The 26,470-nt window shown below is 39.8% G+C and overlaps 1 protein-coding gene across 1 annotated transcript in view; it reads right to left on the reverse strand.

Annotated features, from left to right (window-relative positions):
• Positions 1–26,470, reverse strand: part of FOXP1 (forkhead box P1) — a 5,351,121-nt gene that overhangs the window by 4,286,727 nt on the left and 1,037,924 nt on the right. The gene's annotated exons all lie outside the window — the stretch shown is intronic.

Raw genomic sequence — 26,470 nt, forward strand, 5'->3', positions numbered from 1 at the left:
AAAAGGGTAAGTTTCCCATTCTGCACCGTACTGAGCCATTGTTTGTAACCTTAGAACTTTTGAAAGTTCGATCATATGGTGTCGGCCATATGACATTCGAACTTTCAATCGTTTGATTATTTAATAGGGACCCGGACATAAGTGCCTTTCCATTGTAACATCTGTCTAGGGGTTGCACATTTCTCTAAACTTATCAAGCACTCTGGGTCCTCCCTTGACTCAGCCGGTACAACAATATGACAGTTTTCCCCCTCTCCGGTATAAATAGCAAGTGCATACACAAATGACCATTCCCTTTCTGTGGCTTCTGACCCAGCTAAATTAAGTAGAATAAATGCTTTTGTACCGTCATCTTTATCAGAAAATGCAGCCTGGATGAAAATGTCGTACTCCTGCTCAAACACTCTCCAGTTCTCAGCAATATTACTGTCAAACACAAGTACAATGGGTTTTCGAAATCCATCTACCGTGCCCACAAAACATACACAAGCACACTGGAAATATGGCCCTTGTAATTATGTACGAACAAACTGTTTTGTGAGCTTGTAATAACATTCAAATGCACAACAAACTCTTCGAAGTACTGTACTTAGTGAAATATGCTCTGTAATGGCTGTACTCTGCGAAATATGCCTTGTAATGGCTAAACTTTGTGAAATATGCCCTGTAATGGCTGCACTTTGCAAAATAGCTTTACTGTAACACCACACAAACGTGAACACTTTATACACTTCTGATAACTCAGTTATCTTTGCTTAATACGAAATACATATGCTTTGCGAAAATGTAGTCGTTTCCCCTTATTTTATTTTATGTAATCTGGACTTTATTTCAACATTTTCCATAGTAATTTGAATATTTTTATCAATATCGTACACATCTGTTTGTGCGAATATCATTTAGAACTTTCTGTATGCCTTGTTTCATATTATGCAAAAGGAAATAGTGCTGAGCAAGTTTTAATACCTGAAATTCATTTCTGTCCTGTTTTTAAGATGTTTTGCACATTGAGGAATGATCCACTCCTGCATATTCCTCCAGTTCTTAGCAAGTGCCTTAAGCTGTTTTCTCCAGGCCGCCTTTGACTTCATGCCACTTGGATATGCTGGTACTGACTCCTTGTCCTTTAGGCATGTCACTTCTTATACCATGTCCTTTTAGACATGCCCCTTTTGACACCATGTCTCTCATTCATCTCTAAAAAAAAAAAAGAAGGCTGGGGTTTTCACTTAGATGCTTCAATACATAGAAACACATCAGGATGGATAGCAGCATCGTAAAATATGAACAAACTAGTTAACAGACAGACCTTACACACATACATGCTTATATCTCAACTGCTACTTACTACAAAATGGCAGTCAGGCTCACACATGCTCAGTATTTTTACACTTGTGCAAGCCCCTAGAAAACATCTTAAAGGTATATACACACATACTGATCTACACATTAGCCCTAAGAGTCACCATGTCCAAGGGGGAAAAACAAGAAAAAGGGAAAATGGTCACGAGACCTTATAACTCAGAAATCCTCCAAGCCAAGGTGGACAGCCAAGAGAAGAGCACTTTCCAAGTACAGAATTTTAGAGAAGTGGATGATGCTGGTTCAAAGGAAGCAGTGTAAGATTTTCTAGAACACAATTAAGATCCCAATTGGGAGAGACAGGTTTCCTTGGTAGGTTAAAATGCACAACAACCCCTGAAGAAAAGCCTGACCTTCGCGCTAGCCATTAGGTAGAAGGCTAACAGGGAGGCAGACAATGACAGCTGATATGTGAGATTATAAAGAGAAGTAGGCCAAACCTGACTGAAGTAGCTCATAAAGATATTCTAGTGCAACAGAAAATTATGATAAGAGGTCTCAAGGCTGGTCAAACAGGACAATGCACTCAAGCTTCTCCATGTTCAAATCACCATAAGCAAAATCCGATACCACTTTCTTGAAAGCTATAGGTCCCTCACTATGACCCAGGAAACCAATGCAACGTATCTAAACTTACTGGAAACACTCACCATTCAACCCAGTACCATAATCATGGGCAACTTGAATTAACCACCTATTAACTGGGAATCCTATACTAAACCAAACATACAGGCACACAGATTCCTGGATTTTGTAAACGTAAACTCCCTGGACCAGATTGTCAATGCACCAATCAGGGGTGCCACCATACTGAATCTGGTCCTCACTAATATGGGAGAGTTCTGCACACCCCTACTGTAATGACTTCTCTGGTAAGGTCAGCCCACAAAATGGTCTCCTTTGAAGTAAAAATAAAACCTGAAATCCCAGCTAACCCTGGAATATTCAGGAACTTCTCTAGGGTAACTTCCTGCTATTAAGTGATAACCTAGCAAATTCTCAAGCCACCATAAACCCTGAGAACATTGCTGCCTCTCTATCCAACAACTGGAACGTCCATAGAGGTTCCTCACTAAAGAGGTTCCTCACTAAAAAAAATACAGGGCATAGGTAACATGTCCTATGCAGATCACCTCAATGCCCTATCCCTGTATTCTGTCTCCTACAGGCTGTTGAAGTGAAATCTATGCCTGCCATACAAGGCATTGTCAGACCCTACTCTGATGGACCTTCTGCACATCCGCAAAATAATAGCACCAGAATTACCCGTTCTAAAGACTTAAACCATGCCTGTGATACAAATAGGACCCATTGGAGAGACAGATATGTATCCAAGACTACCCTGTCTCTGGAACAGGCTCTTCATACCTGTGAAGCAGAATTCCTTCCTAACCCAATTTAAGTGAACTTGGACAATTGGATGGGGAACAGGAAATTCATCCCTCGTTTGGCACCTATGTCCCTAATGGACACATGTAGCTTGTAAATGGTATCTCCCTGGCTCCTGTTTGTAAATGTTTCATCTCCCAAGCCCCTACGTACACTTATCAAGGGTACCAGAAGTTGTCAGAGATGTGGGATGCATGGCAAGGCTTAAAAACGCTTGTGTGGTCATTAGCTTAGTAAACACCTATGAACCTAAGAAGAGTGGCTCCTGACTAGGTTTGAGGTACCAGTGGGAAGACCTTTTCCATTTAGCTGTGTAAGATTTTCTGCTACTGGGTCTCCTGGCTTCTTGTAGGACTTGAATGACCTTTTCAAAGAACAGGTGTCTTTACGAAATTAAAATCCTATCATCCAGGGGGATCAAGTTGAGAGAATGAAGATTTGGGTGGAATAGTAATCCTTTTTGTCAAGTTATCAGATCCAGTTGAAGAGGTATTTTCTTGTAATTTCTCTTTGTGAGATGAAATAGCAGGGTAAACAAATGCTACCTCAGCCGAAAAGCGGATGGTGGAAGGAGTTTGGGGTGCTACCTTTTGTGCTTTAAGAATTCTTGGAAGAGGAGGCGAGGAGGAAAGGCATACAAGAACTTCCTTGTCCATGGCAAGGAAAAGGCATCTGTTCTGCAGGTTGTGGGACAAGGGTCCCTGATGCAGAACTGGGGGGAGCTGATGGTTGGTTGCTGGTGCAAAGAGATCTGTGTTAGGAATGCTGCACTGAAGGGTGATCATCCGGAAAATCTCTCTGTTCAACGTCCATTTGTGTGGGTCCTCTGGGAGTGGCTTAGGGAGTTTTCTTGTACGTTGTCTTGAGAACAGATGTATGTGGCTGTGAGTGCGATGCCTATTTGAATTGCCAAGTTCCATGCCTCCTGCGCTAACCGCAGTTGGTAAGACCTGGTACTGCCATGTTTACGAACCATATGACTGTGGTGTTACCTGTGTATACTAGGAGTGGCCTGGGTTTCCAAAGGTGGATGAAAATTTAAGAGCTTGGAGAAGCGATCCCATTTCCTTTAGATTGATATTTTCCTTCAAGAACCAAGGTTGCTAGTTTCCCTGCACTCAGTATGATCCTGTCAGTAACACCCAGGCCTCATCCAAGGTGTCTGTATGAACCTCTTGAAGGGGAGGAGTGGTGTGAATGGCAGTCCTGGGAAGAAGATGACCTGTCCCTTCCACCAAAGCAGCTTCTTTTTGAGAAAGGGAGGAAGACAATCAGTACCCACAGTGTGACAATGTTGGGACCTTACGGATTTCAGGTACCACTGGATTTTTCTCATGTGAAGTCTGGCCATGGGGAGCATAGGGATGATGGCTGCCATGAACCACAAAGTTCTTAGTACCTCCCTTGCTATGCAATGGGTTGCAGAGGAGAGATTCTGGAAAAAATTGAATGGACTGAACTTTCTCCGCAGAAGGAAGGCTTGCATTTTCTGTGTGTCCGTTCTGCAGCCTAGGAAAACTAGATTCTGTCAGGCACCATGTGGACATTTTTGTAGACTACACTGAAAACCTAGGCCTGTCAGTAGTTGGAGGATGAACCGTAGATGCTGAAGATGAATTTCTGGAGAGAGGGAGAGTCTGGATCAGTAGGTCGTCCAGGTGGGGGAAAATCTTGATTCCCTGAGTTTGACAGAAAGCTACTACTGGAGCTAAACAGTTTGTGAACACTCTTATAGCTATGGAAAGTCCAAAAGGGAGAGCAGTAAATTCAAACTGTGAGGAGCCAGAGGGAAACCTGTGAATGTATGAAGCTTGGGCTGGAATGATGAAAGGCAGAAGGATATGAAGAGAGAGCATTTTGAGAGATGGTACCTTCAAATAAGTGTTTAGAAGAGACAGGTCTAGAATGAGTAGCCACTGCCCTTCTTTCTTTGGGACTAAAAAAATCCTGGAATAAGACCCTTCTCCCATGAAGTCCTTTTGAACTTGTTCAATGGTGCCCTGATTCAGGAGATCATGATTAATGGAGGCCAGAAAGAGCAGATGGTTTTGGGGTGGGGGGGTTGTGACATGACTTTCAGAGGGGGACTATTTTCCCAAGACATGGTATAACCATCCTTGATGATGGATAGGACCCACTTGTCTGTGGTAATAGCTTCCCACCTGGCCAGGGAGAGTGACGGTCTTTGGGAAAGAAGAGTAATGGGGCTGAGGGCAGGGGGAGTGGTGTTGCAGAGATACTCACAGATTCTTGCTTCCAAAGGAAGGCCTCTCCACTGCAGGCTTCCTACAGGTTTTCTCAGAGTACCTTTTCCTAAGGATTTTTCTTTGTTTCTAAGCTGTCCTGGGATCTCTTCTAATGAAGGGGGAGATGTTGATGGGTAGTTCCTATGGTATCTAGCAACTAAGGAGAGTAGAATCTCTGCATTCTTTCATGGTCTTACTCTGGTCTTGGAGAGTTTTGAACAGACTGGCAGCCTGAGAACCAAACAGTGTCTTTATCAGTCTCTAAAATTTTTGATTTGAAATCTACAAAGGATATGCTGACTGCGAAGCCATGCACATCTGCGAATAACGAATTCAGTGGCAGCTGTCCTAGAAGAAGCATCTACAGCATCGTAACTGGACTTAATCCTATGTCTGGGTATTTGAGTGGCCTGGGAGAGTAAGCTCTTTATTTGATGCATAGACTCTGCTGTATGAGGGTCCAGTATAACTTTAAGGAATGCAGGATAGAGATCAAGTACTTTGTCATTTGAGTCTGGTAGTTAATTGCCCTAAAAGCAAGGGTAGCAGATGTGTAAACCTTCTTTCTCCATCTATCCACAGTCCTACTGTCTTTGTCCATATGTAGGGTAATAGCAATGGGCAGAAGCTTACAGGGCTTATCTGAACAGAGTGATACTGCACGGAAGTCTGCCACTGGATTCTTGTAGAAATATTTTAGGTCATCAGGGGCACCTAGTAAAACCTGTCTGGTCTTTTAGGAGCTGGTGGTTGAGAATCGGGTGCAGAAGAGGTGGACTGGAAGTCATCATGAAAAGCCTCAAGGACAGGAGAGGGGTCAGCAGTACTCATCTCTAACAGGCTGTAATACCTCTTCTAAACATCAGAGGTCTGTGTGAATTAACATGCCACGTGTTGCATCAAGTACTGTTACAGTTTCCCCAAAGGAAGCTTCCTCAAATAGGGAATCCGGATAAAGGGAGTTATCTTCATCACAAGGGATTTGTCCTAGAGAATGCAGTTGAGAGGAACAGCACAGAGAATTGTCAGGAATGTAGTTATGTTCTTCAGAAGAAGAGGAAATCAGGGTAGATTTTTGAAGAGTAGCCTGTGTTTGCCGATACCCAAAGGAGGGAGGTTTTAAGGACATAATAGCTTTGAATAACCCCTGTGAGAAGTCTATCCATTACATTTCCTTAGCTGCTGAGGGATAGGCTGCATGCTTAGTCTTTTGCTTTTTCTTTCTAGGCATGACATCCACCTGGATGAGACATGCAGGTTTGGAACCCTGTCTGTCTTCTCTTAGAGAACTTGGAATCTCTTCCCTAACTAAAATCTGAGGGAAGCTACGTGGTCCCTCAGAAATGAAGAGATGTAGTCCATCAGACATATCAGCTGCCTGCAAGGCCACACTGGCCTGCAATGAGGTCTCTGTAGCTGGCAACTGACAGGTAACCCAATGTACCGTGGGTTCTGGAACCTCAGCGAGTACATAGGACCTCAAATGATAAGGGGGAAAAAGGGGAAGATCTCCTCACGGTTAAGAGAATAACCAAAAAAGATGGGGTCTGAGGGAAGGATGATTGAACCAGATGGAAAGAGACAGCACAGATCTATAGTTATGGTAAGCATATCATTTTAGTATCCAATGTTGTCTTTTACGTCTGGATTCAACCTGGGGAACAGAATCCCCAGGCAAGTAAAACCCCAGGGAGGATATTGCAAAATACAGTGGAACCAAAGGAAGCCCTGGACCTAGACTGAATGTTCAGTTTGTAATGGGACATAAAGGTTTGGGACTTTCTCAGGTAGCAGCTGCATAAATCTTGTTCAATGCAGCTGTAGAGAAAAATGCTGTAGAAGCAGCTATAGCTCTAGTAGAATGACCTTTTAATTTACCCAGCTATACCCAAAAGAGATGTTAGAGTGTAATCAGACATGGGTATGTCCAACCAGGCTTTTGAAAAAGAAAACTAATTAGACTTTCTTAAAGAGTTTGTTCTATCCAAACAAAACCTGATGTCTGTGGACATACAGACAATGCAGTAAGTGTTCCCTCTTGCTAGAAAACTCAGGGAAAAAACACAGGTAAATGAAAACTGTCGTTCAAAAATTTCTCCTTAGCCACTTTAGGAAGAAAAGACAGGTCCATGTGCAGAGAAACCCTGTCTTTATGAAAAACTAATTATGGAAGTACTGTTAAGAGGGCTTGGAGGTATTGCTAAGAGGGCTGACGTGACACTCACTTGGTAGAAGTAGCCACTACCAAAAACAAAGTCTTCCAAGATAATACCTTTAAACTAACCACAGCAGAAAGCTCACGGGGAGGAGCAGCCAACACTTGAAGCATTAGGGACAAATCCTACAGAGGGACAGGGTCCCTAAGTGGAGGACATAACAAAAACATACCCTTGGAAATTTTGAGAAACACTAAAGGTATACTGTCTCCCCCGACATGGAAACTGGAAATGGCTGCCAATTGCACCTTAATAGAATAAATCAAGCCAGAGTGAAACAAGGCTGCCAAGAAGTCAAAAACAATCTCCATGGGGGCTGAAAAAGGATCAGATCCCTTATAGGTACCCCAACAATCAAAACGTTTCCACTACTAGCATACACCTTACACGTAGACAACTTATGTGAGCTAAGCAAAAGAGCATCACTTTCGTACAGCTTGGGATTTTTAGCCATCAAGAAAATTGGAGGAACCATAAAGTCAACTTTAGGCACTGAAGGCTGGGTGGCTCCAGGCCCACCAGATGAGAAATTTGATCAAAAATGGGTTCCAAGTCCCAAGGAGGGTACTTCAGAAGAGACCAATTAAAGGGGAACCCCACCTGATGGGGCCAAAAGGGGGCAATGAGGATTACAGTCTCTCTGCAACAGGTTGCTTTCTGAAAATAATTCATCATCAGCTGAGTTGGGGGATAGGCATACAGGAGACCCAGGACCCTCATCCCTGGGTGACCGTCTCTATGGAGGAACTAAGGCATAATAGCTACTGAACTTTGTGTTGAGATCTATTTGCATCACCTTACAACACCAAGTGTCCAGTGCTGAAAAATCCAAGCAGTCGCTCTCATATTCAGGGACCACTCGTGTGGAAAAGAATGCTCCTGCTTAAATTGTCTGCTAATATGCTGCATCTCCCTGGGATTTGCAGTGCAGTCAAAAATTGTTGAGATTAAATCATTCATTGCCAAACCCTCATCACCTCCCGACAGACAGGATATGAACAGGTTCCCCCTTGCTTGTTCTAGTATCACACCACTGACATGATGTTGGTCTGAACAGAAATTACATCCTGGAGAAGAAACACCTGAAAGGCCTATAACACAAGGACTGCCCTCATCTCTAGGGCACTGATGTGAAGACTGGCCTCTGCAACAGACTAGGTCCCTTGGACAGTCCTCCCTTCAAAATGCCCACCAACCCTAGAAGAGAGGCATCTGTGGTGACCACCCACCCTACAGAAGAGGCCTCTGTGGTGACCGTGCCTAGAGGAGGAGGAGGAAGAAAAAACGGTCTCCCACAGACTCCAACTACGACCTGATTTGCTTTCGATGAATCTCCACCAATACAACTGGAAACTTCATCAGGTATGTCAGGCAAGACACTGCACCACCTATGTCCACTGCAGAACAATCATGCAGTACCTTGTCAAGGGAACCAAACAAATGGCAGCTGCCATGTGCCCCAAAAGCCTGAGAAACAGATAAGCCAGGTGTTTCAGACATGATAGTAACACAACAACAAGATCCTGTTGGGCCAACACTCTGGAAAATGGTAGCCTTACAATCTGAGAAAATGTGTCCAAGTGGTAACCTATAAACTCTATCAATTGCACAGGAAGAAGACTGGACTTCTGACAGCTGACTGTGATTCCCAAAGAGCTGCTCAGCTGGAGTAAGGTGTCTCTAGCTGAGCAACAATGCTCTTGTGGCACTGGTTAGGAGCCAATCATCCAGGTAAGGAAAGGCCTGAAACCCCTGCAGCCTGAGCCAAGGCTGTCACTACTGCTTTAACTTGGTGAACACCTGGGCAGCAGTGGTTATTCCAATGGGCAGTGCTCAGAGTGAACAGTGATCAGCTCCCAGCCAGAGGTGTAGAAACCTTCTGAAATGCCTAGCAATCTTTATATGTTGGATTGAGCACATCCAATCGCCATGCCTCAAGACAGGTAGAATGGACTGCACCATGACCATCAAGAATTATGGTCTGCTTGACAAAGTGGTTCAACCTGCCTAAATCCAAAATTGGCCTGAGGTCTTGCTTCTTTGGAAGCAAAAAGAATCTAGACTAGACCCCAGATATGCACTGGTCTGGTAGGACCTCATGGATGGCTCCATTTTCTAACAACATTTGAATTTCGATGGCTGCAGCCTCCCTCTGATGGAGTGGCACGCTGGGAGATGTTTCAATTTTAAATTTGGAGTATCTTAAAATGGAATGTACAGCCTCTGGATACAACTCTGAACACCCAAGCATCCGAGGTGATGGCCTTCCAAGCTTTCAGATGTAGAAAGAAACAACCCCTGACTGCTTCCAGAGATGGACAGTAGGGCAAACCTTCAGGGCTGATGAAAGGGCTTCCCAGAGAAACCTCCATTAAACCCCTGATTTTGCATACCACTCCTGCCACGTGGATGGCATCCATTGTGGTTATCCCCTATGTTGTAGGGGGAAAACCCTCAGTAGGAGCTTCCTGGAATGACTACTGCGCTTTCCTAAAGAAAAAAAAAAAAAAACATTTCCCCCTACTGATTCCTAGAAAAAGTCCACTGATGGGCAGTAAAATGCACACCCACATCAGACAGCGTCTTCCCCTCCTGCTCACTCCTGGTCAGTGTGTCCTTAACGTTAAGCCCAACAAGAGAAGTGCTGTCAAAAGGGAGCATTAATAAAGGACACCTTGAAGCAGTCTGCAAAGTGGCTATGCATGGCTATGCTGGCAACTGTGGCTCTGGACATGCCATGAGCTGCACTGAACAGCAGACACATGGACACATTGGTAATGAACTGCAACATGTAGAGCGGAGTCAACAAAGTCTGCTGAGACTCCAGTGTCTTCTGAATCTTAATTATCCTTGACACTTCTGAGTCATGTCCTACTGAAGCCTGGTCAAGTGGGCTAAATATTTCAAAGCCCTCAGTGCAAAAGTGGGTGAGGTGTAAGAATGCTTCTCCAATCAGTTGGATGCCTGAAATTCCTTATTCAGAGGATGAACTGAGAAGCTCTCTTCTGAGATTTCCTTCTTAGTATCTGTTACCACCACAAGAGCATCCACAGCCAGATCCTTATTCCAGTGTTGCTTGACCTGGGGTGGTGGTGGGGGAGAGTGTTATCTGGCTTCTTGGGGATTGATTCAATAGGTCAATAAGAACGTCCGAAGGAACCACCAGGAAACGGATGAGCCCACCCTGAAAGGCTCCAGAAAAACAGACTCCTCAGGGGACAGGGCTTCAGTGGTCCATTTCCCACACTGGAGAGGCAACTCCAAAAGGTTGCCAAAGAGGCATCCTCATCAGGGGATGAGGACCCCCTTTTCCCTTCCTCGAGGCTGGTGTCCTTGATGAGGGACTCCTTTGGGAGTCCAGGTGCTTCATCTTGCACTGCCTCTGGTCAAAAACCTCCCACACTGGGGAATCCACAGGGAAGTAGCAGAGGGCATCGGCCCTAAAGGAAAGGCAAACTGGAGGTAACCTGGGGTGAGCTGTCCTGGAACAGGCTGAATAATGTCCAGAGGTGTAGATTTTGAAGAGGGGAGGGGTCACGGTGGAATATGACCACTCCTTCTCCTGAGGGAAGACCATCCATTCCACAACAAAGGCAGAGGCCTGCCAGAACCAGAGAACCTAGGGTTCGAAGACCTAAGGATGCACCAGACCCAGCAGCCACTCCATCACACCTTGATGTGGAGACTGGAGCTGAACTATCCAGAGCAGAAGCCCTCTCCCACCTATCAAAATACTTGAAAAATGCATTCATGATCAGCTTCTACACCACCTAAATTCAAATAATCTGCTCTCTGAAACACAACCTCCCTCACTTCAACAACACTATAAACCAGTATAGGAATGATGGTAACCTAGTGTCAAATATGTTCCTAGACTTATGTAAAGCTTTTGACACTGTATTACACCAATATTTATTCACTGAACTCTCTTCTATAGGTCTCTTTCAATCCTCCCTTAAATGGTTCCTTAGTTATCTATCTTGAAGGCAACAAGCAGTCAAATGGCAACAGGACCTGTCTCATGGTTACCACAGGTGTCTCTCTGAGCTCTATACTAGGACCCCTTTTTTAATAATTTTATAAACAAGTTTCACACTGTCATAGACCAAGCAAATATAGTACAAGATGCAGATAATTTGACTTTAACATGTACAGCCCTCACAAAATCCAGACTCCAAGAAATCACTCAAATGTATTTCTCTTAGAACAAAACTGGCTGAAAAATTCAAACCTACTCCTTAAGCCCAATAAAACAAAACTGTAAAACAACAGTTGCGTTTCTCAGAAAAAAAAGAACAATTACAAGGCAGGTATATAAAGTACTATATTTATATCAGCAATTATTAGTCGATACAGTTCTTGTAGCTCTAATATCTTGCAGCAGGTAAATGGATATTGATACTGTAGAAGGGAAAACATTGCTGTAAAGCAGTTTAGTGCTCTTATACCTCAGTAAAGAAAGGTTTTCAAGGAGTTCAAGATATGTAATGAAGCTATAAAAGTATGTCCAAAGGGAGATTTTAGTATTATACAGGTTTGTAGAGTTCAAGAGATACAATTAAGTAAGTTATAAAATTATGTAGGAGGAGAGGGAATATATTACTATTGTACAAGAAGATAGTGGTAACAGCATATGACTGAAAGAGCTTGGTACAGGACTGTTTTTATTTAGGCCACCTGTTCCAAACTGGTGTACCTAGAAGGTTTATAACTTAGGTACACAGGAGATGCATGACAGGGGTAACAGTGGTCGGGTCTATATTATAAGATTGACGGTTGAAAACATCGAACACTACATGGTCGATGTCTTCAAACATCAAACTTATAAAAACAAAAAAAAAAAAAAAAAAGAAAGAAAAGAGTACCCCCCCCCCCCCCGCTACTTAAATATACCAACTCCGAGACTGCACTACATTGCAGTAAATGGAAATCTCCCCTTATGGAAATTTCCATTTACACGTTCGATGTTGTGCGCTTTCGCTATTCTCCTGTCGACAATATCAGCTTCGATATTGTCAGCTTTCGAGAATAAAATATAGACCCAGAGCAGTGGATGGGGCCAGTTAGAAAAAGAGCAAGATGAAAAGTGTTGTTCAAGGGGGGTGAAAAGGGATGTATTAATTCAAATGCAGGAGGAAAATATGTTAGTGGTGTCCTGATTCAAGTAGAGGAGAGCAAAAAGTTTGTGATAAACAATAAGAAGTTTGTGCTTTTACTGGAGGTCTCAACCTGGCAATGAGCATGAACAAGATTGGATAATGTATTGTTTGAGCTGGATTTTGTAGCTTGGAAGTTTGTTAAACATTTTACTTGTGTAGGGATTGCATTCCAGAGCTTGGGGATGTAACAGGAGTATAGAGGGTCCCCTGATGAATCATTTGCCTTAGTAGTGCTTAGCAGAATATTTATCACCAGAATGGAAGTCCCTTCTGGGGGTGTAGGGCAACTACATATTTTTTAATGCAGGACATTGTTCAGGAAAATATCAGTCTGTATGCTAGAACTAGCTGAGAGTATGTTATGTAGTTGTTAAGCTCTAGCCAGTTTAGCTGCTTTAAGGCTTAGCAGTCATGAGCTCAGTGTGTAGTGTTGGTAGCAAATTTAGCTGCTTTGTCATAACAGGAGGCAAATTTGGATTTTAGTGTAGAGCTTAGGTTTGTAAGGACAGGTGAGGCACATAAGAGGGTTGGAAGAAAATAGGATGAGGTCAGGGTTTACCTTGCTGGGTCTATAAGGTACTGTTTTGCCCTGTAAAGGGAGCCAACTTTCTGGTGGGTTTTTTCAATTGTTTTAAGAATATGTTGATCGACTTTAAGATTGTCATCTATAATAATCCCCAGTAATTTAGTCTGTGGTACTACCTCAATTTTAGTATTTGCTGATGTAACCAAGAAAGATAGTTTCCAATGAAGATAGTGTTTTGGGGTGAAGAACATCTGTTTTGTTTTATTTGGATTAAGGAGCAGATTTGAATTGTTCAGCCAGGTTTTGTTTGAAGAGAAGGAAATTTGGGTAATTTCTCGTATTTTGGATTTTGGGAGGGCTGTACCTATTAAAGTCAAATCACCTGCATATTGTACTTTATTGTACTTTCTTCTGTATGAGTCTGCCACACACCAAACAAATAAAGTACAAATAGAGTTCAGCAAGTAAATACTGGTGTGATACAGTGTCGAAAGCCTTGGATAAGTCTAGGAACACAGTTGACATTAGGTTAACATTGTTCCTATGTTGGTTTATAGTGCTGGTGAAGAGAAAAGGAGGGCAGTGGTTGTGCTGTGGTGGGGTCTGAAACCATGCTGTGCTTCAGAGAGAAAATTACGTGAATTTAGGTGATGTAGAAACTGTGCATGAATACATTTTTCAAATAATTTGACAGAGGACAGAGGACTGTTATGGACCTGTAGTTATTACACTCTGTAGATGTGCCACCTTTGTGTAAACTTTTAATAATGAATTTTTTCCAAATGGAAGGAACATATTTTTTCAGATGTAGATCTACTTATCAATATAGAAACTGGAAAACGAATTGCATCTGCAACCATTTTTAAGTAGTCTGAGGGGAGCTGGTCAGCAACAAGGGTGACTGGTTTTAGCTTATGTAGGAGCTTTTTAATGGTGGAGTTACATAGACACTGGGCTGAAGTGGAATAGGTGAGGATATTTAGCAGATGCTGCTGGTAATGTCAGGGTAGTGAAAATACTAATATCTGTGAAGGACAATATGCTCTTTATATAACAGTTGTGTGGGAACTGAATCATTATTAATGTTGGATGTAGGGGTTGGGTGGTAATTTGGCCCAGATGGAAAAGTTTGTTTATGGATGTCCAGAAGAGGTTTGGGTTGCTCTGATGCTTAATTTGGAGGATGTTATAATATGTTTGCTTGTCATGTTTTATTTGGTATTTTGTCCTGTTCCTTAGTTGCCTGAAAAGTTTCAATGTATTTTGTGTTCTATTTTTGAGGCATTCTTTCCAGGCTTTGTCACAATTTATTAGTTTCTTTAGCTAGCCATGGTGCAGGATTGGATTTGACCCTTTTAGTATGTACTGGGGAAAGGTTACTGTCAATTTTTCCACTCACCGATGTGTGTGACAGCAGCGTCTAAGGGTACAGATTTTCATATTTTCCAGTTATATTCTCTTAAAGATTTGATAAAAGTGTGTTTGTCAAAGCTTTTTAAGTTATGAACTTGGTTGTAAATGATATATTTATCCTGGATACTGGAACTTCTTAGAGTGTAAGTAGGTTGATGGTGACTTATGCTGTCTAGAAGGCTACCCTAATTTGGTTGGGACAATTAGTAAGAATTCAGTCTAAGGTTGATTGCCTACAAGTACTTTTGTGGACTCTAGTAACTGATATAATTAACTGCATAAAGCCATACAGGTTTATGAAATCAGATGGGTTGTTGTTAGCAATAATCTGCCAGTCTATATTCAGGCCTCCTAGTATTATTGTTTCATGTTGTATATGGTGGGAGATCCAGTTTAGGATACTTTCCACAGTGGTAATCCTTTTACCTGGTAGGATTTATAGGGATGCTAAACAAAGAACTTTCCCATTATTGATTTTGAGATGTGATATGAGGAGTTCCGTATTATTAAACCATGGCATCTCCTAGGCATATGTAGTTATATTTAGGGAATTCTTGTAGATGATGCTATGCCACCTGCCTGCTTTTTTTCCTGTCAAGCCTAATTATACTAAAACCAGATGGGGTAATTTCATTGTCATTTATATCTTTTTTTTTCAGCCACATTTCCATAGCTATGATTACATCTGGGGAATATGTGGCGATAGAAGCATGCATGTCTTGGGTTTTATTGCATACACGTCTAAGATTGACATTTAAAAAGTGAAGGCTGGAATAGGGGGATAGAGGAGGAAAACAGAATGGTTCATTTAATACTGTGTTGTTATTGTGTTTGTGTTTTTTTTTTTTTTTTTTTTGCTGTTTTGTGGGGACAGGGTTTCAGTGAATGTCTCCACTGATTTTCTGGGTGGAAATTTTATGAAGGAAAGTATGTTGCCAAGTGCAATTGTCCTTTAGTATTATTTGATTTCATATAGTAACATATTTAGATTTAAGATACCCGTAACTTAAAAAATTTAAGATTTGCTGGAACAGTGTGGGTGCTGTTGTGATCGATAGACTTGGTAACTGTTGGTGTAGCGAGTATGGGTTTGTAGGACTATTAATTACATTTACTCGGGAGGAAGGGTAGCTGAAAGAGTGTGCTAATATGCTGAGAAGGCACAGAGTCAGAGCCATTTTTTACAATATGTAAGCTAGCTTTTGCTGAAGATATTAGTTTGCACTGTAAAATGTTACTGAACAAGAGATGTTCTAGTTACAGCAGTATAAATTCTAAAAGGACAAGCTGGGTACAGCACTTTAAGTAAATGAGTCAGAGATGCTAATTGTAGGGCAACTGTGAATGGGCTATGTTCCATTTGTTTTGATGCAGAGGTAGATTGGAAGAGTAGGGGGTGGAGCTGTGATATTTTAAATGTAGAGTGGGGGTGGGAATGGGGGTAGGGTAGGGGAGCAGCGGGAGCCCGAATGTAGCGAGGGTGAACAGAGTGGGGTCCAACCACTCAATCAGCAAATAACAGTGTTGGGAAAAAACAGCAGCCAAGATTGTGGTATGGTATTGCCAAAATTGATAGACATTGATCAATGTGTTTTTTTTTTTTAACAGGACACAAATCTTTGACAAACATAAATAGAACAATGATGATTTATAGGGAAATAGAGTGTAAGAAAACAAGGCTACTGTTGGTAGGTCTTGATGAAGAGAAGGTATTCAATAGAGACATCTTGGATTTTATGACTATGGCAATGGTAACATTTGCTTTCCATGATAAACTAGGGTCAATGAGTAGGATTATGAAGGGAAGGAGGAAAAAAATAAGATGGGAGAGTTTCTCTTTGTTAAGCTGTGTTTGAGCAGGGGATCAGGGAGGAGTGTCCTCTTTTCATTTTATTTGCTTTATATTTCTAGCCATTGGCAAAGAAAATAAGGGACTCAACAATCCAATGATATAGCTGGCAATGTAATTGCAGATGATATTTTGCACTTGATAACTCCAGAAAACACATTTTGGTGTTCTGGAATATTATGAAGCATTTCAAGTGTTTTAGGCTATCAAACAAGCAAAGATAAAATAAAGGCAAGAGCAGTAAACTATATAACCACATGTAAAATGGTTCAGCAAAAGCCATATTTATGGGGACATAAGATGAAGTATTTAGGTGTGCATTAAAAAGGATCTTACAAATTAAGAAGCTGGAAGCTCTTGATTATGGAAATGGATATTAAGATACAAGCAGTGAAGGCATTTTAGTTCCTATAGTTTTATACACAGGTCAGGTATATTTTTATCAACCAGCGGAAAAGTTGCACTCCATAATTAATAAATAGTTGAAAGAATTTATGAGGGCAAGAGAGCAAAAAGATTGCTGTTAGGAAACTGCTTTTATAACTTCAGAGCACAAAAGCTTTTAGTGCAATGACTTAGGCAAAACAAAGTAGAAAGGGCTGTTGCCAAACTTAGGGAGCCTGTAACAAGAAAAATAACTGGAGATCCTGTAGAGGTATTAGAGATATTTCAGAAATTTTATAAAAATATGTCTAAAGGAGATAATGTGGAAATCAAAAGAGACCACAAATGGAAATATTTATGGAACACTTACGTATGCCGAGGTTATAGGTAGAGGAGACTTAGCAATTCACCGTTAAGACAGCAGGAGAACAGATAAAAATGGTGACAATCAATGAATATGCAGGAAAGTTTCCACAAATAGATGGTAACCTCGTGGAAGTTTGAAGGCTACGAGAGAAGAAAGTGATAAAGATCTGGAAGTTTTTTTAGCAGTATTCTAAAATGAAGGGAAGCATCAACATGTTACAAGAAAGCTGTGCCTGTAATACCTAAACATGACAAATACCCATTCATATAGGCCTGTTTAAATTTTAAATCATGATTATAAAGTATTTATGTCTATAATAGCTAAAAAAAATGGCAAAAGCATTGCTAAAATTGATAGACATGGATCAAAGTGGTTTTGTGGAGGGAAAGCAAACATTTGACAACATTAATAGAGCAATGATGATCCACAAGGAAGAACAGTATAACAAAATACAGCTGTTGTAGGCAAGTGTTGATGTAGAGAAAGCATTCAGCAGAGTAAGCCAGGATTTTATGAGTAGGGAAATGGAAGCATTTGCATTCACTGATACAATAATAAGGTTAGTTAGGAGGATATATGAGGGATCAGAGGCAAAAACTAAAGTGGGAGGATTCCTCTTTGACAAGTTGTATCTGAACAGAGGAATTAGGCAGGGGTGTCCTATTTCCCCTTTGTTATTTACTTAAAATTTAGAGCCACTGGCAAAGAAAATAAAGGACTCAGAAATTCTAGGACATAATTGGCATGGTAATCAAACAAAGTTCAGGATATACAATTAATGAAGATAAAACAAAGGCTACAGCTGTAAACTATGCATCCACACATGAACTGGTCCAGCAATACCCATATTTATGGGGACAAGATAAAATGAGGTATTTGGAAGTATGGCTTAAAAAAAGTTCTATTAGGGCAGCTAAGGATATAAGGGATGAGACTACACATACGATAATACAAAAACTGAGAAACTGGAAGCTCTTGTTTATGGATATGCATAGCAAGATGCAAGCAGTGAAAATGTTTTTAGTCCCTTTAGTTTTATATACAGGTCAGCCAAATTTTTATCAATCAGAGGAAAAGTTGTGGACAATAACAAAGTTGAAAGAATGTATACTGGGAGGACAAGGATCAAGTGAGATAAGTTTATCCTTCCAACAGAACAAGGTGATGTCAGTCTCTACCATCCTGACATAAAGTCACACCATGGTTTAGAATGTGGTTGCAATAATACGTAAGTATTATCGCAACCACATTCTAAACAACTCTGTGACTTCATGTTTGGCTCGTTTTCTTAACAGAAAAGAAATCCTGCATCTGCAAACAAGTCGAGGAAGCCATAAAATACAACTTCCTCAGATAACAGTGACACTCACAGCAAATAAAAAAAAAATAATCTGTGCAATTTATCTCATTATGTCGCTTTTCTCCTTGGCTTTTTGCTGACAAAGGGTTACTGGCTACTCGGATATTCGTGGTAAAGAAATGTTGGTACTTACGTCATAAGTACATATAAATGTATAAACCAGTCAAAAACACACCTGCACGGAGTGTATGCTCCCACCAAAAAAGCCAAAGTACAAATAAAGTAATAAAATGAGATAGGTAACAGCAAAACACAGTAGATATACCAAAATCTCATAAAAGCGTCCTCAAAACTTCAGTAGTCCAAAAGCAGCAGATATACAAAATTTCCTTGAATGATGCAGCGACTAATTCAGTAAAAGGACGAGTTTTTAATAAATAAACAGTGTAAAATACAGAGCAGGTAAGCGCTTTCACCAAACGGCTTCTTCAGACATATAAAACAATCTGAATCAATCAGTTTAAATACAAAAATAAGCGGGAAAGTTAACTAGACTTAAAGTGGAAGTACTAAAACTAAAAATAAACAGTTCATAAAATCTGACAACAATTATCTAATAAATTCATATAGGACTTGACTAAAATGTCCTATTCCATTAAGCAATAATGTATGCATACAAACTTAAAAAAAAAAAAATAAAAAAAATATATATGCGAAATATATATAAAAAATATATATATAAACTAAAAATATGAAATATTAAATAACACATAACAGTGAAGATCAGTATATATTCCATGAAAATCATAAAAAACATATAAAATATATATCTATGTATAAGATATATATAATAAACATATATAAACAAATACATGACAAAAAATGGTACTTCACTCAAGCCTTCAATTTACTTAACTTAAGGAAACGTTTTATTACATCGTCACACTATGCATCCAGGGTACATCTATAATAATGTAGTTAAGGGACAAGTGACGCGTATATCTAGATATAACCCAAATGATTCCAACTTTAAAAGTGAGTTAGACGACTTATATCAGAGGTTATTAGTACGGGACTATGATGTTAATGATTTTGTTAGGGGGACAGTGGCCATTGACCGTTTAAGGTCTGGCACAGCAGCCCCATATTTTTCTAACAGGGCTCAAGTTGTAGATGATACAGGAGATAGGAGACCCAGGGATGCTATGGCATTAGATCAGGTAGCGTTTCCGATATTTTTTACTAAAGATGTTGGTTCAATCAAGGATGTAATTAGGACTCATTGGCATATCTTATCTGTAGACCCTACCATTAAAGAAGTTGCAGGGGTTACACCCAGATTTGTATATAAGAACAAAAAGAACCTGAAGAGGCTTCTTTGCTACCTGAAAAATTACCCCTCAGATGACTCTATAGGGCCCTTAGTTACACTACCATGCAATCGATGTAATTTTTGTCCCTTTATTGAATCGGACCCAGTATTCAGACATCCCACTGGGATTGGAGAGTTTACCTTGCAAGTTAGGGGTGACTGTATGTCTACTAATGTGGTTTATTTGGCTTCCTGTACAGGATGTTCTGCCTTCTACATAGGTAAAACTAATAGGTGTTTGAGAGATAGAATGCAAGAGCACATGTACCACATTAGGATGGGACGTAAGACAAATGCCCTAGCCAAACATATAGTAGAAAATGGAGAAACACATAGTTTTAGGTTTAGAATAATTGAGAAAACCAATACAGATATTAGAGGGGGTGATGTTAAGACCTTTACAGAGTCCAGAGAGACTATCTGGATAATGAGATTTAGAGCTGATTCAAGCCCTGGATTGAATGGCAAAGTTCCCATTCAACCTTTCCTTAAGTTAAGGAAATTGAAGGCTTGAGTGAAGTACCATTTTTTGTCATGTATTTGTTTATATATGTTTATTATATATATCTTATACATAGATATATATTTTATATGTTTTTTATGATTTTCATGGAATATATACTGATCTTCACTGTTATGTGTTATTTAATATTTAATATTTTTAGTAGTTTATATATATATTTTTTATATATATTTCGCATATATATATATATATATATATATATATATATTGTTTTTTATTAAGTTTGTATGCATGCATTATTGCTTAATGGAATAGGACGTTTTAGTCAAGTCCTATATGAATTTATTAGATTATTGTTGTCAGATTTTATGAACTGTTTATTTTTAGTTTTAGTACTTCCACTTTAAGTCTAGTTAACTTTCCCGCTTATTTTTGTATTTAAACTGATTGATTCAGATTGTTTTATATGTCTGAAGAAGCCGTTTGGTGAAAGCGCTTACCTGCTCTGTATTTTACACTGTTTATTTATTAAAAACTCGTCCTTTTACTGAATTAGTCGCTGCATCATTCAAGGAAATTTTGTATATCTGCTGCTTTTGGACTAATGAAGTTTTGAGGATGCTTTTATGAGATTTTGGTATATCTACTGTGTTTTGCTCTTACCTATCTCATGTTATTACATATAAATGTATAATGAATTTTATCAAACTAGTCATGACATTTCTTGTGAGCTTTAGCATCTTATATTTTAGGAGAGGCTATATAATTTTATAATGAATGCATTTTCAAGATAGCCAGCTAGTCTTGTTCCTACGTTCTAAGCCAGGATGAATGCTGATTCTTTAAAAAGTTATCAGTTTTACAAAGTCAAACTTAACACACCTTTATAAAGTTTAGCACCACTTTAACAACAGTTGTCTGTGCCAGAAATGATAAATAAGGTGGGATGTAAGACAGAACTCTTTCTAATGAAAGCTAACAAGGAAGAGGATTGTTAATGAGCTCTTCAGATTACAGAGAGAATTAAAAGACCCAGTGAAAGATTCCTTTCTTTTTTTTTTTTACTGTCAAACTTGTAGTGCTGTCCAACGAGGTTTTACCATGCCTGGCTGCCATTGATCATAGAAGCAGTATTGCTTTTCAGTTTACAGAATGAGCTACCCTGACTGTCTTATTATGTGGCTGTGATAATACGTACGTCATTTTTTACATATTATCACATGAAGTAAAACTCGTTGGATAACACTAAACGTTTGATAGGAAAACTACAAGAAAGGAATCTTTCACCAGATCTCTTCATTTCATTTCACCAGATCTCTTCATTTCAGAGGTCTGCTACACACCAATGCACCATTCAAGGATCAGGAGTAGCTGATGTCAGCCACTACTATCCTAACATCAAGTCACACCGTGGTTTAGAATGTGGTTGTGATAATACGCAAGTACCAAATGAAGTTTTGAAATACTAGATGTTAATTTAATCGTGGTGATACAAGAGCTTAAGTTTAATTTGCCATTTCAATTCTCTTTCTTCAATTAAATCTTCCCAGGGACCTCCCATTAAAATTCTAAGCACCACGTCCAGCACAAAGAAAAAAACCCACCCAGCCCACCCTTTTATCCCACTCTTCTATTTTAAAAGAGTTACACAAAAAGACCTTGACCTCATACTAGAAAATATATCCCTGGATGCACCCCCTGGTGCAGCTGACCTATTCCCTTGGTTTATTTCACTCTGCAAAGTCTTCCTTACCACACCTCTTTTCCATATTTATAACCTTTGTTTAACTCAAAATAGAATGCCAAACATATGGAATATAGTTTTTGTTAAACCCTTTCACAAACAGTGTCGGACAGAAAAATGCCTTCCACTTCCGCCCTATCTCCATCCTCCCTACATTTTGGAAAATACTTAAAAAACTAATCTACAACCAACTGTCCACTTACATACAAAAGTACCACCTCCTCACACTTCAATATGGATTTTGGACTGGCTGGAGCACAATGACAGTACTATGGTTACTTACACATGGGATCCTTCTCAACAGGGACAAAAGGAAACCTTTCAGGAGCTCTCTTCATTGACCTTACCAAAGATTTTGATCCTTCAGATTCTTTTTGCTCCTTTGCTCCTTCACTCTCTCCAAGAAACTGGGGTTAGCCACAACACAGTCACCTGGCTCCAGCATTTCTTAACAAATATGTATTTCAGAGTCAAAACAGGCTCATTCATCCCTATCACTTCCAGTGTCCCATGCTAGAGGAATGCCCCAGGGATTCATTATCTCCCCACTGTTGTTTTCAATCTTTATTAACAAACTACCCTCTGATCTCCCAAACCTTCCTATCACTCTTTATGCAGATGACATGGTTATTCTTCAATCCATTCCCTCACATTCAGCTATTCAAACCCAGGTTTAGTCTGACCTCCAGACACTTAACTCCTGCCTACACAACCATAAGCTACTCCAAAACTCCTCCAAAACAAAATATATGACATTTGGAACCTCATAAAAGCTGAAAAAAAAATCATAGAAATCTCAGCATTGCAGTGGTTCATCAGGAGAAACAACCATGTTCTTTAAATACTTAGACTTATGGCTACAATGGTCACTTAACTTCAAAGTCACTTTGAAAACACCATGAAAAAGATCAGCTCCTCTAATTACCTCTCTTTCTCTCCAGACCAGGTAAAGCTACAAAAGGCAAAGGAGTCCTACTTGTTCAACTTGAATACTGGGCTCCCCATGATAGCAACAGTCTTTAAAAAAACACTCATCCACTCCACAGTTCACAGAAAACAAAATCTGTAGATTCATTTCCAATTTCCCTCTCAGGAACACCACTCCATCACCCTCTCCACAGCCAAATGAGCACCAGTCTCCTACAGACTTAAGCTACTCCTAGGGTCTCTTTTTTTCAAACTATTTCAACCAGGTACCTTCCCCACTTATTGCATACAAACCCCATAATAAAAACATCCTGTACAATCTCTGCAACCTCTCACAATTAACTCCCTCACTCCAGGCACCCCAAATCAAACTGTACTGTACCCACCATTCCTTCTCCTTTCTTGCACTCATACTCTGACAATCTCTCATGACTCACCTAAAAGAAGTCTTCTTTCCCCACATTTAGAGATCAGCTTAAAAGACAGCATCAAAAATTTGACTGCAAGTGCCTTTCCACTGGACATGCAACCTAACTCCTTCCTCACCTGCATCACTCTTACTTTGACCCTCTGCTCTAACCTGCAGTTCCCCCTCTCATTTTACTGCTAAAATTAATTCTCATTTGTTTTTCTACTCTGTCATTAATATCTATGTATTGTATCAACTCTCTACTGGATTATCTACCTTCTGTAATGGCTCTGTTTATGAATTTGTTCTTTATTTTGTGAATTTCCTTACCTAGGCTATACCAGCAAATTGTCTCTTGTGATCAGTGTACTATCCCAGTACACAAAGTAAACAAATAAAATAAAGTGGGAGGAATAGTCTGTTATGAAAGCAGAAATAAGCAACTGGACTGGTGTTCAGCAGCAGGATTTGTTAAGTGAAAGAGCACATCGACTGCATGCTCTAAACCTGGCCATGAGAAAGCAGTTAAGACCTATATCAGTAAAATATTAATCATGCCAGCAGAAAGAGTGGATCCTGACAAAGTTGTGGCAGAAAGGAAACATATTAAACATTAAAGACAGCAAAGTGTTTATGGAAAATGATTTTTCACAGTGCACCAAGCAGAAAAGAAGCAAATTTATCCCAGCAAATTAGGAAATTTCAAGAGGCAGGTGTGAGATTCAAGCTGCTATATCCAAAAGACATCAGAATATTTATTCCTGGAAGATCAAAGATATTTTTGGATGCAGATTAGGGTAAGGGTGAAATACAAGTTTGTCCAACAAAAAGTGATCCAGCAGACAGAAGGGGACTCTGCTTCTCATTTTATTGACAACAAAGTTCATAGAGTTTGCCACTGAAACCTTTTCCATTGTTCCAAAAGAAAATACTTGAGACAGAAAAAAAAAACATAGGAGTTGACTAGCAAAATCAGGAGTACCTTGAACTTGATTAAGAGTCGGGTGTTGAGCAATGGAGATAAGGGAGAAGACCAAGAAACAAGAAATTGGTGAATACATGGGAGACTACAAATATAAAATAACAAAACAACAATTAAAACCACAGAAGACACCCCAAGAAGAACGATGAAGTTAACCACTTTTAATACCAAATAAACGACTTAGCGCTTTCACCAGTACAACTGGCTTCTTCAGAGTCAAGCTAAGTTGTTTATTTGGTATTAAAAGTGGTTAACTTCATCGTTCTTCTTGGGGCGTCTTCTGTGGTTTTAATTGTTTTGTTATTTTATGTTTTGCACCCCGAGTGGGATTTCATGTGTTTGGTATTTGTCGATTGGCCGCGAGGACGTTCTCTTGTTTTGCGGTGAATTTTACAATTGTTGGAGGATACATGGAGGTGATTTTGAAAGAATTAGCTCGTGTGGTGGACAAACTTATCAAGGTTCATTCAGGAGAAATGACGGGGAGTAGAGTGGTTTCGGCGGTTAGCCCCACGGACTCCCAAGTGGAATTGTTCACTTTGCACTCACCCACTAACAGTATTCCTCCAGGACAGGAGGGAAATGTAAATACTACGCATAGTGAGGCTGTTTTTAAGCAGCCTAGTTCCAGTAAAGCGCCCTTGGCTCCGGTGGTGGACTCTGTGTTGACGGGCCGGAAGCACGATCTTATTTCCTGGTTCCAGACGCCGATTTTTGGTAATGGAGTGGTTACGGAAGATAAAGCTAAAATGTTGCCGTCCTTGAGGGAACAAATTAATCAATACGAGAAGCTTTGTATTAAATACAAGGCGATCCAGCTTGACAATTTGTTCCTTAAAAAATCCAAGGAACTTAATCAGGTACCAAAAGGACTGCGAATTTGGAAGAGACCTATGGGGATTGATGATGGCACAGAAGCATTTCGTGAACTAACGACTCTTTTTAACAGAGCAGGTATGGACATGTTGGACATTATAACTCGCAACAATGATGTCAAATTGTTGGAAATGCAGGACAAAATCAGCAAATTAAATATGAGTATCACTAGTGATCTCTTGTTTCAGCATTATCAGAGTAATTTTGACAAAGTGGTTAGGAATGTTGAAACTTTTGTTCATAAGAATTTGTCTTTGAAATAAAAAAAAGCTTGCACGGGACACTACAGACTAAAAATAATTGTGCATACCCCCCCCCCCCCCGGGGTTTAAACCTCCGCCGCACAATGGGGAAGAAAAACCAAGTGACACTGTTTTCAATGACGACTTTGTTGAGCCTGTTAATGATGATTTTTTAGAACAACAGAATGGATCACGAAGGTCAGAGAAGCTCATGAACAGAGGGCGGACTGTGGGGAATCCACAAATGACTCATATGTGGGGAGGGAGAGCCAACAGGAGGGGTCGTTACTAACACATGATGATTTTTATATGGATACTAATAATGCAGATTTAGACCAGAATTGTTGCATTTTGTATAATGATGTTAAATTGTCATTGAATGGTGGTGGTGAGTTGAATTTGATTAATTTATTTGTTGATGAGGTATCATGTACAACGAGTATGCATGATGGTAATAATGGGGATGTGTGTTTTGAGGGGTGCGATGTTATGAAGCACCAGATTTTGAGGAGAAATGGTTTCTGTATTTACAATTATACAGATATTGAGATTTGTGATGCACATTTTGACCTTTTTTGTAAAGGCACCAGCTTTGTACCTAATTTTAGACTGGATATTGCTCATGTGCTCATTAACTTAAAACCTTACACGAGACAGTTAAATTTAAAAGTTTTTTTCTCAGCCTTGGGGAAGCAGAATGATGGAGGGAACTCTAATGAATGTACTCAAATTTTGAAAAGAAAGAGTATTTTTATACCACCCCCAAATGCTGAGATTGTGTTGTTTGAAAGGTTGGTTGAGTATGAGTTTAGAAGAATCTTGACATCCAATATTAAGGAAACAGACAATCTCTCAAAAGAAGAAAGAGAATTGTTGAAATGTTACAGGACCTCTGACCAGTTCAGGTTTATGAAACCTGAGATGGTGGTAATGTTCAAAATTGATTATGTTTCTAAAATGTCTGTGATTTTGAACAATGAATATACCTATAAAAGGGTTTCCTCCAATGAGATCAACAGAGCGTATCTTAAAATTGATTTGTTTTTACAGGATGCTTTATTTCAAGGAGTTACTGATGAGATGGAATTTCACTATTTGAGTGTCAAGTTTCCAAAAATTTCCTCTGTGTTTGGTATTTCAAAAGTCCACAAGGGTACTGATAATTTGCAATTCAGACCCATTGTGGCAGCAAGGGGATCTAAGACCGAACCTTTAGCAGCCTACATTGATGTAATGTGTAGGTC

This window comes from Protopterus annectens, chromosome 7.part0 (genome assembly GCF_019279795.1).
Source record: "Protopterus annectens isolate FY-2018-M chromosome 7.part0, PAN1.0, whole genome shotgun sequence".
NCBI lineage: Eukaryota > Metazoa > Chordata > Ceratodontiformes > Protopteridae > Protopterus > Protopterus annectens.